Raw genomic sequence first — 12,999 nt, forward strand, 5'->3', positions numbered from 1 at the left:
GTGAATATGTCAATAAAATCTTTCAAATTCAAACATTTAAAAACTGACACAATTGTTGGTGCTTTGACAGTTTGGGTACAACATTTTTTTTGATCTTGGGGGTGAAATTAATATGAACCGGACATATTTTTTTTACATTCACCTATTCAAAATCATCCAAGTTTTTGATTTTCTAAACGTTGACTGCTGCTCATATTTGGTCCAAGTGCAAATTATCATGTTCATACACATTACTAATAAAAAATATTGTGTTCTAATCAGGGGTACATTCTAATAGGAACCATGTTTCTCTATGGCATATCTTCACAGAATCTTGCATGTTGGAGAGAACAGAGAGAGTGAGTGAATGTGTGTGTGTGTGTGTGTGTGTGTGCGCTTGCACATAGGCACATCCACATCTGGTTGTAAATTATTTACCAGGCTCTTTCACAGTTTCTCAAAGCACCTTCTCAATGTCCTTAACGACCTCAGGGTCCTCTATGGTGGGACTGATCTATGAATTCAAAACCAGAAACATCCAAATTAGAAACTTCTGCTTTACTATGATTTTTGAACTGAAGCTGAAGATTTGCAGCTGTCCTTACCACAAATTCCATATAACACAAATATTTATTAACAGTTATCACTAGGAAAAAAAAACAAGTCAGAAAGTACCTTACAAGGCTTGTTGTTCACCAGGTTAGTGAGAGACGATCGTGGAATTTTTCCAGAGCGGGTTTTGGGTAGAGCTTTGACAAAGACGACCTTCTTAAAAGCTGCCACCGGCCCAATGGTGTCCCTCACCAATTTCACCATCTCGTTCGCCAGCACATCCTCACTCTTCTGACAGTCTGCAAACGCGCATAAACAAATATACATCCCCTAAGGTGCATTCTTTATGCGTTTAAGGCACTTTAGACAAAAATAAATACGGACACTGGCATCCCTTTACTTCATTCACATGTATGGTGTTTACAAGTCAAACCCAAAGGTAGTCTAAATCTATATTCCCATGCCCACATTTTAATACACCACTTCACTTAGAATTTCAGTAATTCAGTACTTTTTTTTTTACAAAACATAATTACGTAATTCTGAAAAAAAAAACAGATGCTCAACAATGCTGCATTTATTTGATCTAAAAATATAATCAAAACACGAACAAGTATGCAAAGCCATGGATTTTCAGCATCATTACTCCATTCTCAGTGTCACATGATCCTTCAGATATTGTTTTAATATGCTGATTTGCATTATTATTACAATTGTGTCAGTCTACAAAAAAAATTTAGGATATTAGAAATAAGAACCATTATTAACAACTAAGCAACAAAAATAACTGAGAACCAAATCAGTATATTAGAATGATTCAGAAGGATAGGTATACTCAAAGGAGAAAGGGATATAGATATAGATATATATATATATATATATATATATATATCCCTTTCTCCATTCCTTACCATTTCACATTCAGGGGGTCCTCCAGCCCCACCACAGCACAGTCCACTACAGCAGGGTGAAGCAGGACAGACTGAAGGATAAACACACACACACACAACCTTTGGTAAAGCAATAACAAAGATGCTTGAGATTATTGATAATAGTATTATTATTTGTGTCATGATTGAGATGCTCCCTCTCCTCGCACCTCTTCGAGGGCACCGGTGGACAGCCTGTGACCCGCCACGTTGATCATCGGACTGAGACATGATGTACAAGAAGCCCTCCTCGTCCACAAAACCTGCGTCCATGGTGTCATAGTAACCCTAGGAGGGAGCGCAATGAAAACACTTTAGGAATACAACAATAGGAATACATATTTGTGAGTTTAAACAGTTCCAGTGCCAGTATAATAGCAGCTGATATGTAATGCTTCTTTGAACCACTAGATGGTGTTGCACCACAAAAAAACTAATCATAACTTGCTATGCAGTCCTACAATATGACCCTTTTTTGTAATATATATATATATATATAGGCATTTTATAAGCTGTCAATCATGTCTATTAAACTATACACATCTACAAACAAGACATTTTGCCAAAATATGTTTACTTTTTTGTACACTACTAATCAAATGTTTGGAGTAATTAAGCGTGGGGGGGGGGGGGGGGGGGGGTGTATGATATATGTTGTTGTTATATACCAACACTTGCTGCAGAAATAAAGGTATTCAAATAAAATAATGGAAATAAAGTAAATTTTTCACCCAAAGCTAGCATACAGCTTTACTAACAATTACTATCTAAAATAAAAATATATTCAGTGATAAACACATCCTTTAAACTTTTCTGTTGCCATTACAATCAGCATGTGGTTTGAATGCAGCCGGCAGCAGCTGAAATGTAATTATCAAAAGCACATGCTGAGCACCTTCCTGTGAAGGGATTATGACTGTCCTGCCTGATTATTATCAAAAGGAACGGATATAGTGAGCATAATCAAAGGGCGCGTAACAGCCTCGGCACACCCACGGACCATCTAACGCATAACTGGAAGGCGCCTGTCAGAATCACAAATCAGACTGCTGTGCGACTTTCATTTGTCTGGGATGATATTATTACAAGCACATTATCAGCTTTTGATTGAGGCACAAGTGAACTACATATACATCAGCGCAACTGCATAATACAATTTGTTTTCTTCTTATGACAGTAAACACTGTGATCATAATTACTACCTAAAAATTGAAACAAAGGCACAAACTTTTCATTTTAGTAGGGGCTTTTTTTTCCGTATTTGGTCATTGTCACAAAATGTTATTTGAACACATCTGTTTTTTTTTTTTATGGTGCTCCCTGCCCCTAATATGAAAACCAAACAAATTGTGGCTGCTGTCTTAAAATCAGATGGTCCCTTTTTGTCCGAGTGGGCACTTCTTCTCTAGAATAAATGGACAAAACTATTCTGAAAGTCCAAATTCTGGCCACACTAGTGATACTAAATGCTACTTTAAAACTACTACTTCCACAGAAATTAAGGAAGCCAAGTTATAACCATGTTTTGTTTCACACATGCATGTACACTACCGCTCAAAAGTTTCAAATAATTCATGTTTTTGAGGTTTCTAAGGTTAACCAAGGCTTTATTTATTTTGCTTTTATTATTATCAATACTATTATTTTATTATTATTATGTTGAAAACTGTTGTGCTGTTTAATATTTTTGTGGAAATTGTGATACATTTTTATGATTCTTGAATGAACCAAGTTAAATAATCCGCATTTATATGCAATTCAATTCAATCAATTTAATGTCCTTGCTATAGAAAAAACACACATTTCTTTCTTTTTTTTATTCTTACAAACTTTAATTTACTTTAGTTTCCACAAAAGTCAGCACAACTGCTTTCAACATTGATAACAAATGTTTCTTGAGAAGCAAAACAGAATTTTAGAATGATTTCTAAAGGATCATGTAACACTAAAAAGTCAACTTTGCCATTGTAGGAATAAACTACAACTTAAAATACATGAAAATAGAAAAGAGTTCTTTTAAACTGTAGTAATATTTCACAATATTACTATTTTTTTTACTGTATTATTTAATCAAATAAATGCAGCTTCTGTGAGCATAAGAGACTTCAAAATAAAAATTAGGTTCCCTAATAACATTAAGTGAGGTATCTCACTATGGGAAAGCCCCAAGCATGAAGGTTGAACTCTATGATACATGGGCAAGTGAAGGTTGTGTCACGTGCAGTCTATATAACCTCACAAAATTGTGCGGGGAAGACCAGCTAGCTGCAGCACAAATTTTCTGTATAGAAATGTCCTTACACAGGCCCAAGATGTGGCTATAACCCTGGTAGAGTGAGCTCGTAACTCCTTTGGGGACTCTATATTCAGGACCACGGCCAAATCCCAGGGAGGGACCGGTTTTGATACTGGGTGTGACTGCCACGCTCCTCTCGTAAATTGGCAAACAAGAGGATGTTGGCCTACAGTACCCGAGTCGAGTCCTATATGGCATGCCGAGATTGCGGCTCTACCCTTATCTAGGAGGTCTTGCAATGCACATAACGCGTCCACAATTGAACATAAATAAGGGATGACTTTTCTTTCCGCACACTCTGCTTTGAACACTCCCCATTTAAGACTGTATAAAGAGCATGTAGACGCGGCTCTAAATTGTCCCGGTGACCTTAGGAGGTAAACCAGCTGCATTTAAATTCAACCTCTCACGGGCCAGGCCCAGAGACAGTTTCTGAGGGGAGGGGTGGAATATTTCACCCGTACTTGAGAGAGAGGATCCCTACTTGCTGGTAGTGACCATGGCTGATTGTAGAGCAGCAGCGCAATCTACCCACAGTTTCCCCGGCCAGTACGGTGCTATTGGAATCATCATATGACTGCATCCTCGTACCCTCCGTAAATGTCAACTCAATTAGGCTCAACAGGGGGAGTTTGTACAGTAACAAGTCTGGTCATTTGTCGACTAGAGCATCCACACCCAATGGTACATCGTGTGAATCCTTGGCAGAAATCCACACTCCACGGGCACAAGGCCTTTCCCTCCTTGGCTTTCTAGCTCTTTGGAGGTGGCCATGAAGACGCCTGCACTCTCTTCATATGGTAAGTCCACCATAATGTGAAAATTTCTACGGCGCTATGCTGAGAGTAGTGAGCTCTCTTTTCCCCTCTTTTTGGTGCCTAATGAGCACCACCAAAACATGGGAAAAACGTAGCCTATTGCGAACTTAAAGCTGAAAACTCGCCTTAATGCGTTAGTCATCCAACTCCAAGTGCAGTCACTCAATAAACGTAAGGAAATATTGCATTTAGGGGTGTGCGATATGACGATTTTTGATCGTGGACGATAAAAATGTCTCCACGATCTGCTTTTTAAGAAATATCGTAGTATCGCGCTACCGCGCACATTGTCAAATACAGTTCTGGCGCCACCGTCTCTATATACTGTACAACACGACATACAGCGATAGAGTTACTCTGACAGGACACTGCACTTATTCGCGATCGCAAAATTACATTATTTGCACACAAGCCTTGCTGGTTAAATGTTTAATTCGCGCGCTGGTCTGACGTGCGCTTGTTCTGAGCGCATACACCTGAAGCACGCGCACTAAAACGCCTGTCTAACAGCGCCTGATTACTCAACTAAGTTATATTTTGCGCTAATACTGTCAAAACACACAAGGTTTACATACAGACTGAGTTGGTTATCTCTAAAATGAAAGTAAATAGTTAAGAGAGAAACGGATGCGTGCCTGTACTGTTTATTAGATGCGTGCAGCTCTTAACGGGACAGGACACTAAACGTGCTGTCGACTGTCATTAAAGGGATAGTTCACCCTAAAATTTAATTTCTGTCATTTATTTACTCAGTGGAAAACCAAACAGTTGCTGGTCCACATTGACTTTGATAGTAGGAAAGAAAAATCCTATGGAAGTCACTGAGGACCAGCAGCTGATTGGTTTTCCACCTTCTTCAATATAGCATTTATAAATGTTCAGCACAAGAAAGAAACTCATTCTGGTTTAAAACAACTTTTGAGTAAATGATGGTATAAAAATACAACATTATGACAGAATTGACAGACAGATGACAGAATATTAATTTGTGGGGGAACTATTCATTTAACGTTAACAAAACAACAAAACACAAAGAGAAAAATCACTCACTATTCTTGACTGAAAAACTTTAATACAGTTGCTTTAGGAATCAGTCTATGTAGTGTTTTATTTTTATATTTGTTCATTCAATTTCATTGAATGCTCTGCTAAATACACCTATTGTACCTGGAAATAAAGCACTGTTTGTTTTATTTGTATATTATGTGTATTTGTAATGTGTATCTTTGTTCTTATTTTTTAATAAGAAAAATAAAATAATGACAAAGATTTTTTATCTTCGCCCACTTTGGCCTAAATATCTGCCATGCATCTTTGTCTTTCTAGTTTGGCTGTAATGCTCAGACAACTTGTAAAACCAAAATAGTAAAACTAACAAAGAATCGTGATAAAAATCGTGAATCGTGATATTTCTATAAAAAAATCGTGATATGATATTTTTGCCATATCGCCCACCCCTAATTGCATTTGGGACATAACCTCGCGGCTTCGTCAGTAAACTGATGAGCAATAATTCCCAAAGTCTATTGAGGATGGCTTCCGAAATCTTCCATGGGGAAGAGAGCGAGAATGACGAGACGACAGGTAGCTGTGGTTTATATACAGGAAGGCAGGACCACAGTGATTGGCCTGCCGTGATTGGCAGACATGGTGTCATTGGTGCTTCCGCAATCGTTCAAGGATGGGCTGTTCCCATAGTAAAATACCAATCGAATGTTAGGAACAGAACATTAAAAATCTTACCCATTTCCACTAAAATATTCTTATATAGCAGCACAAATTAGGACAGTGGTAAACTGGTGTGACCCACATTATCATGCTCCGTAGAAGGATACGGAAAGTTGTATTTCAAAGAATATTCCAATACAAGCCATGTCAACAGATACCAAGTTACGACAATATATAGAAAAGTTAGAAGACCCATGGACAAAACTTACTTTAAACTAACTAACTTACTTTTGTACCATCATTGAGAAAGGAGAAATTTTAAATTTTCAACTACTAAAGGAAAACTTTTTTTCTAGTAAATCAGGATTTTTACAGATACCTCCAGGTTCGAAATTATTGAGACCAAGAAGTAAAAGGAAAACAAAAGATAATTTCAATCCATCGATGGACCTACTTAAGAAGGCACACACATCAGGTATTAGATATAAGATCTCAGTTTCTCAGATATACAAGAGTTTGGAAAATCTGAAAACACACTCTACAACTTATATCAAAGAGAAATGGAGGACAGAATGTGGAATAACTTTACTGATGAAGAGTGGTCAAATAAATGGAAATTTCAAATGGAAATCAACTAGTTCATTAAATTGGATGGAATACTGTTGGAAAAACATTATTAGATATTTTAAAACACCAGTACAAATGGCCAAGTAATGTCTCTCCAACATGTTGTCGAAATTGTGGATGTAATGAAGCAAACCATTATCGTATATTTTGGGAATGCCAACATATTCAAGAATACTGCAAAGAAATACAGGAGTCTCTTGAATATATTTTTAGAAGAGACATACCTCTAGAAAGCAACTTGTTGTATTTCGGCTTTGTATATCCAGATATAGTAACAGCAGATAATAAATACCTGATGGGTGTGCTTTTGGCAGCCAGCAAGAAAGCAATCCCACGTAAATGGTTAAAACAAGAGAGACCAACTTTAGATAATTGGATAGACGTGACCATAGAGATTTATACGATGGAAAAGACCACTTTTTTGGTTCATTTAAAGAAGGATGCATTTCTGGGAAAGTGGAGGAAATGGGTTGAATATGTATCAGAAAGGAGGTCTGAGTTTGTTGTTGATTGAGGTTATACTGGATGGAATTGAATTAGGACATGTTCTCATCCTGGATGTATATAGTCTCACCCTCATGTCGATCTAAACCTGTATGAGTTTCTGTCTGATGTTGAACACAAAAGAAGATATTTTGAAGAAAATACTTAAAAATACTATAGAAGTCAATGTGGACCATCAACTGTTTGATTACCAGCATTCTTCAAAAGATCTTCTTTTATGTTCAACATGAGAAAGAAACTCAACCAGATTTGGAACGAAATGAGGGTGAGTAAATGAAGACAACATTTTCACTTTTGGGTGAACTATCCCTTTAACTTCAAAAACTTGGAGGTATCTGTAAGTCTTCTCTAGTTTTGATCAGAGTTCTTTTCAAAATATCTCATTTAAGTTTTTTTATACCGTGCTTAATACAATTAATTTATGAAATATGCTTAAAAAAACTGCCCTTCTACTCCTGTTAGGATAACTTAAAATAGGATTAAGCAGTGACCTTGAAATGTACGATATTATAGGTTGTTCTCTAATTTTGATCTCCACTGTATATCTTGTAGCTAAACTCTTACAGGGAACTTGGTGAAGTACAGCTCCTTAAACAGCGTCTGATTCTGCCAGAGACTGAGAGCCGCCCCAGGAGGCAGAGGAAGAAAAAGAGATACTTTTAGAGGGGGGGGGGGGGATTCAAGATGTGACCTTGCTCTTCTTTGAACCATCAAAGAATAGGATGTTCAACCTTTCAGGGTCAGGCAATGCTTTGAAGTATGCATATAAATGACAATATTCAGAGGAAAAAAAACTAAAATAAGGAATAAAATACATTTTTAGATGAAAAAAAAAATTCAGGAATATAAGCATATAACCCCTAATGGACACAATAATCAAAATACTTGAAAAATAAGCAGTGCGTGCAAGATACACAGCCATTCGATATCCTGCCTGGACCACCAGAAAGTGTTTATGTATAAAACAGCGTCTCGTTTAGAAGTCACAATTTCCTTTTAATCCGAGCATGTATCCGGCAGCCTTTCTTGATTAAAATCAAATCTATCCGAGAACTGAAATGACAACAAAACAAACATCTACGAGATGAGTTCCCTCAGCGGCGGGCGAGGACAGACGCATCGTCGGCTTAGAGGGGTATTGTACCAGAAGAAAGGCTGAAAGAACACAGTAAATGCTCTTTTCTAAGGAGACTGTGTGGGATGAGACCCCATTAGTCATTCCGCTCAGACTCGGGCTTAATGTCCTCGTACAAAGACTGAGATTTTATAGTCTTTCAAAGATTTTCAATGTGTGATGAAATTATTCTCTCTGCTTTGCCTTTGTGTCAGTAAATATTTTATTTTGTAGAGAAGATGATGAGCAGACTGAAGTGGAAAGTTATTTGTGAAGATCAAACAAAAAAGCTACACTACCATCTTTTGGACACGGCGAAAGCCCAAACAGGTATCTGAGCAGACGCAGTGTGTTTTTCTTTGAAAAACGTTTACTGCACTACATTTCATAAATAAAAGTTGTTGTTTGATTTACCTTTAATACTTAATATATAAAAAATGTAGTACTTTCTTGTATTAAAGTAAATCTTTGAATTACTTTTGAGTAAAAGTAAGAAAGTAAGAAAGTAATAGATTTCTAATGTAATTAAGTATTAAATGATATTTAATATGAAACAATACATACAATATTATGCTTTGGAATGTTATGAAGTAAAGTTTTCTAAAGAAAAACAATGGTAAAATTCTGACACCTGAAAAGTACTTTTACTATAGAGTGCTTTTGATCTGAACTTTTATACATAAATGTTTGAAATTAGTTAAATTATGAATTGTACTGCACCTTTTATGGATGAATTTATAATAAGTGAAGGAAAATCATCCCAAGATGCACCTCGTGAAGTTGACACTGACTTCTGCATCTCCACTTGTATTATTTTGTAGTTTATATAAATGCAATTTTTACAATTACTTTGAAATGCGTAAAAAAAAAAAAAGGCTAATATTTACACATTTAATACACGTTTGAATCGGAACTAAAATATTGCCTTATAAATTATTTTTTATGACCAAATAGCATTAACAAAATTCATATTTCAGTTTAGTCCAGTCAATGCGCAAGTGCAACTTTTCTTTGTGAAAATGTGTTCGAACTTTTGACAAAATATAAAGTGCCATTATGGACTGCTTAACTTTAAAAAAAAAAAAAAAGACATTTTAAAATCAGTTCGGCACATTCCCTCCCTCTCTGGCATATTAAAAGGTGACATTTCATTATATTTGTCTTTTTATTAAAGTCAACATCAAACAGCGTTCATCGCAACCCATTAAATGTGCTTGTGTATTGCATTTCTGAGGAAAAAGGGATCTTCAAAATATATTTAAAAAAGGGAAGGGACTTAATTTGTCCATCTGAAACTGACTGGATCGTAAAAGGTGCTGTCTATACGACAGATGGTTTAAAGTTACATTTCGATGCGATCATGAATTGTGCATTAGGAAAGTAAATGCAGTCCATTTTCACTTTTCTTTCACAAATGGTTTTGAGTAGGGGTCGACCGATATGTGTTTTTCAGGGCCGATGCCGATACCGATTATTACAGACCAAGTAGACCGATAACCGATATATATATATATATGTCTGGTGTAAAAATTAAAATGAATGTCAAAATTAAGAATAACAAGGGCTCTGACAAAAACGGCCTTCCCTAGTGTTGGTTGCACTTCTTACTCTTGTCTTCCCCCATGCATCCATCTACAATAAGGGTAATGTATAAAGAGAGAGTTAAAAGTGGGGCCACTGTATGCTTCATGATTAAGCCTATGAATACTAAATACTACAGCTAAACAGCTTGGGGAAATGTAAGTATTTGGCTTCAATAATTTACATGTTAGAAATGCATGTGTAATAGCATAACCTCTCATAATTCTTCATTAATTATTTTCGATTGACTAAATCATAACCTACAAGAGGTGACTATTCAATTCATCATCTAATGCACATCAATTGATTAATTTAAAAAGCGCAATGTATATAATAAGTGTAAATAATTTAATTGTCTTCATAGCTCCATTGTAGAAGTTGCGAAGAAGACCGTAACTATTTTCATGAAACTATAACACTAATAGCCTGTTATAGGCTCACTTGGTTCAATAGCCTATTGAAATGTCCCAATTTCCGTCATCCTAATCTTGGCCTATGTGACAGTAACTTAATCTTGGCCTATGTGACAGTATCTTAGTCTTGGCCTATGTGACAGTAATTTCCATTAGTTTTCATTTACAGAACAGTGCAAATGAAGGCATAAAACATTAATTTAATTTATCTTTTAATCAAATGAGAGTTAAACTATTTTTTGGCAAACAAATGTGTTTACTATTAAAATTAAAACATGTAAGAAATAGCGTATTGTGTGATTGTTCTTTTAAACAAAAGTTGTAATAATTGTAGTAGCATTAGTAAATAAACCAAACTTTTATTTTGACGGGTTGCCATGATGACCTCTTAAGTTTCTGTAGCCTATTTATAATATGACGATCGTTTTACTCAAACGAAACAGTCAAATGCTCATGAAGTAACTCTCAGAGCAGTTCTGGGGATGATGTTCATATATTTATGTCCTCATTTAGTGACATGGCAGATGCGGAAAACACCGCGAGCGTCGCGCACTTCAGTGTGTGTGTGTGTGTGTGTGTGTGTGTGTGTGTGTGTGTGTGTCAAAACCGCGCGTCTGTGCCATTCACATATACAGAGACACGCCGAACATGCAGAATTCATATTTAAATAGTCTTTTTGCATCTTAATGTTTACAGATAGTCCATATCATGAGTCGATTTAAGTGTACTGACCTACTTTTGATTAATTCATCCACTTTGACAAATTTCGTGACTCCGTGTTATACAGTCAATTCCATTTATATGACTGGATTCCGCGATTCCCCCTGCGTTTCCCCCATCTCGGAAACCATAAATAGATAATATTGAGGTTTTTACAACTTCAGTGTAGTGGATTGTAATTTATTGCAACTTGTGCTGCTGCCTTAGAGAGATAACTGATGCGTGATGAAGCAGCACCAGTTAGCAAGCGCTTTCGGTGTGAGAGTGCCTTTAGTCTTCCACGTTGATTGGTCGGACTCCTGACTCTCAACAAATCAGATGCGCGGTGGGCGGAGACTGCTCTAGGCCACAGAGTGGTGAGTTCCGACAGGCTGCATCAGAGCCAAATAGCGCGTTTCAAAATTAAATAATTTTATCGGCACATCGGTTTTGAAAATGACCGATACCGATTATCATAAAAATGCTTAATATCGGTGCCAATAATCGGCCAGGCCGATAATCGGTCGACCCCTAGTTTTGAGCAGTAACAATTATGATCCAGCCCTTAAAGAAAGTACATCAAAGCAGTGTGCAAAAACACTGAACTATTTGTGCAAGACAAATCTAGCCTGATCCTATTACCGTTATCCATCCCTAGTGAATTTCTGCTCCTTCCTACTGTCTCTGTCAATAACAAATAAAATATGAAAGGATTAAAATAACTCACTTTACCACAATATTTCCCAGAGTCCTTGGTTTCACCTGTTGCATTTCATCATCAATCACTGTCACTACGAGACAAAGATGAAGATAGTTTAAGTACTTCAGTCACTTATTGAACCAGCCAGTTAAAAACTGTCAATCAAAATGAGCTCTAACACACAATCCTTCAGCGATGAATGAGAAAGAGTTTGTAATAAATAAAGAACCGCAAAATTGCCAAGCGAAGCATGCCAATATCTAGGAATGTCCCCGTTGTATCCAGGCACAGCTTTACCGGCTGTACCAGCGGGGGGAGTGCGTGAGCAGCCCAAACCAACGCAGGACGCAGTGATGGAAGAGCCACTTTCTACAAAAGAGAGACACCATATTGATCAGAGCTGCATAAGCAGGTCATACAGAATGAGGCATTGATGTCAAAAACATAAGCTCATTAACATATGACTGCCTACATTTGCATATCAATGGATATTCATTATTTAGCAACTTTGAAGGGGTCTTGTTACTCATTTCACATGCAAAGAGGTTTACCAATCAGAAAAGAGGGCATTAACTTATGGAAATCGTAAAGATGCAGTAACCAGGTTAATTCTAAGGGTCAGAAAGAGGGTAGAAATTGACTGTCTGCTGCAAGAAACCTTGACTAAAATTGTAAATTGTTTAAAAGTGTAAACACCTAAGCAAAGCAAACTAATTTTTGTACATTTCTTCTTCTATGGTCAATTTTCTCTTTCAGGTCAACTATTGCCATGAGAGTGCAACAGTTTGAAAAGATCCTTGCTCAGTTAGGTGGAATAGAAGTCGGCATGAAATGGAAATTCTATTTAATACTCTATTTGAAATAACCAAACTTCTAAATGTATCTCAATTACCTGTGAACAATTCAGTGTTACCGTTAGCTAAAACGTAAGTGATACTCCAAGTTTTAGGTGTTTCAAATAAAAACAACAATAAAAAAAAAAATCTAAATATTACATGAAAAATTAATAACATTGTATATCCAACTAAAAATCCAATCCAACTAGTAATATCCAGTTGGAAAATGGAAATAAGTAATAAGTTGAAGTATTAAAATTACTAAAACTGAAATAAAGTAAAT

The 12,999-nt window shown here is 36.4% G+C and overlaps 1 pseudogene across 1 annotated transcript in view; it reads right to left on the bottom strand.

The window, feature by feature from the left end:
• Positions 1-417: 417 nt before the first annotated feature.
• The window catches only part of LOC306861829 (acyl-CoA synthetase short-chain family member 3, mitochondrial-like), a 42,090-nt pseudogene continuing 29,508 nt past the window's right edge, over positions 418-12,999 (bottom strand). Inside the window, exons 10-16 of the transcript in view lie at positions 12,154-12,249; positions 11,908-11,971; positions 7,938-8,019; positions 1,631-1,748; positions 1,451-1,513; positions 655-861; positions 418-493 (exon numbers count right to left, since the gene is read on the bottom strand). The product of the transcript in view is annotated as an acyl-CoA synthetase short-chain family member 3, mitochondrial-like (transcript). The remainder of the gene's footprint in view (positions 494-654; positions 862-1,450; positions 1,514-1,630; positions 1,749-7,937; positions 8,020-11,907; positions 11,972-12,153; positions 12,250-12,999) is intronic.

The sequence above is a fragment of the Barbus barbus genome (assembly GCF_936440315.1).
Source record: "Barbus barbus genome assembly, chromosome: 42".
Classification (NCBI taxonomy): Eukaryota; Metazoa; Chordata; class Actinopteri; order Cypriniformes; family Cyprinidae; genus Barbus; species Barbus barbus.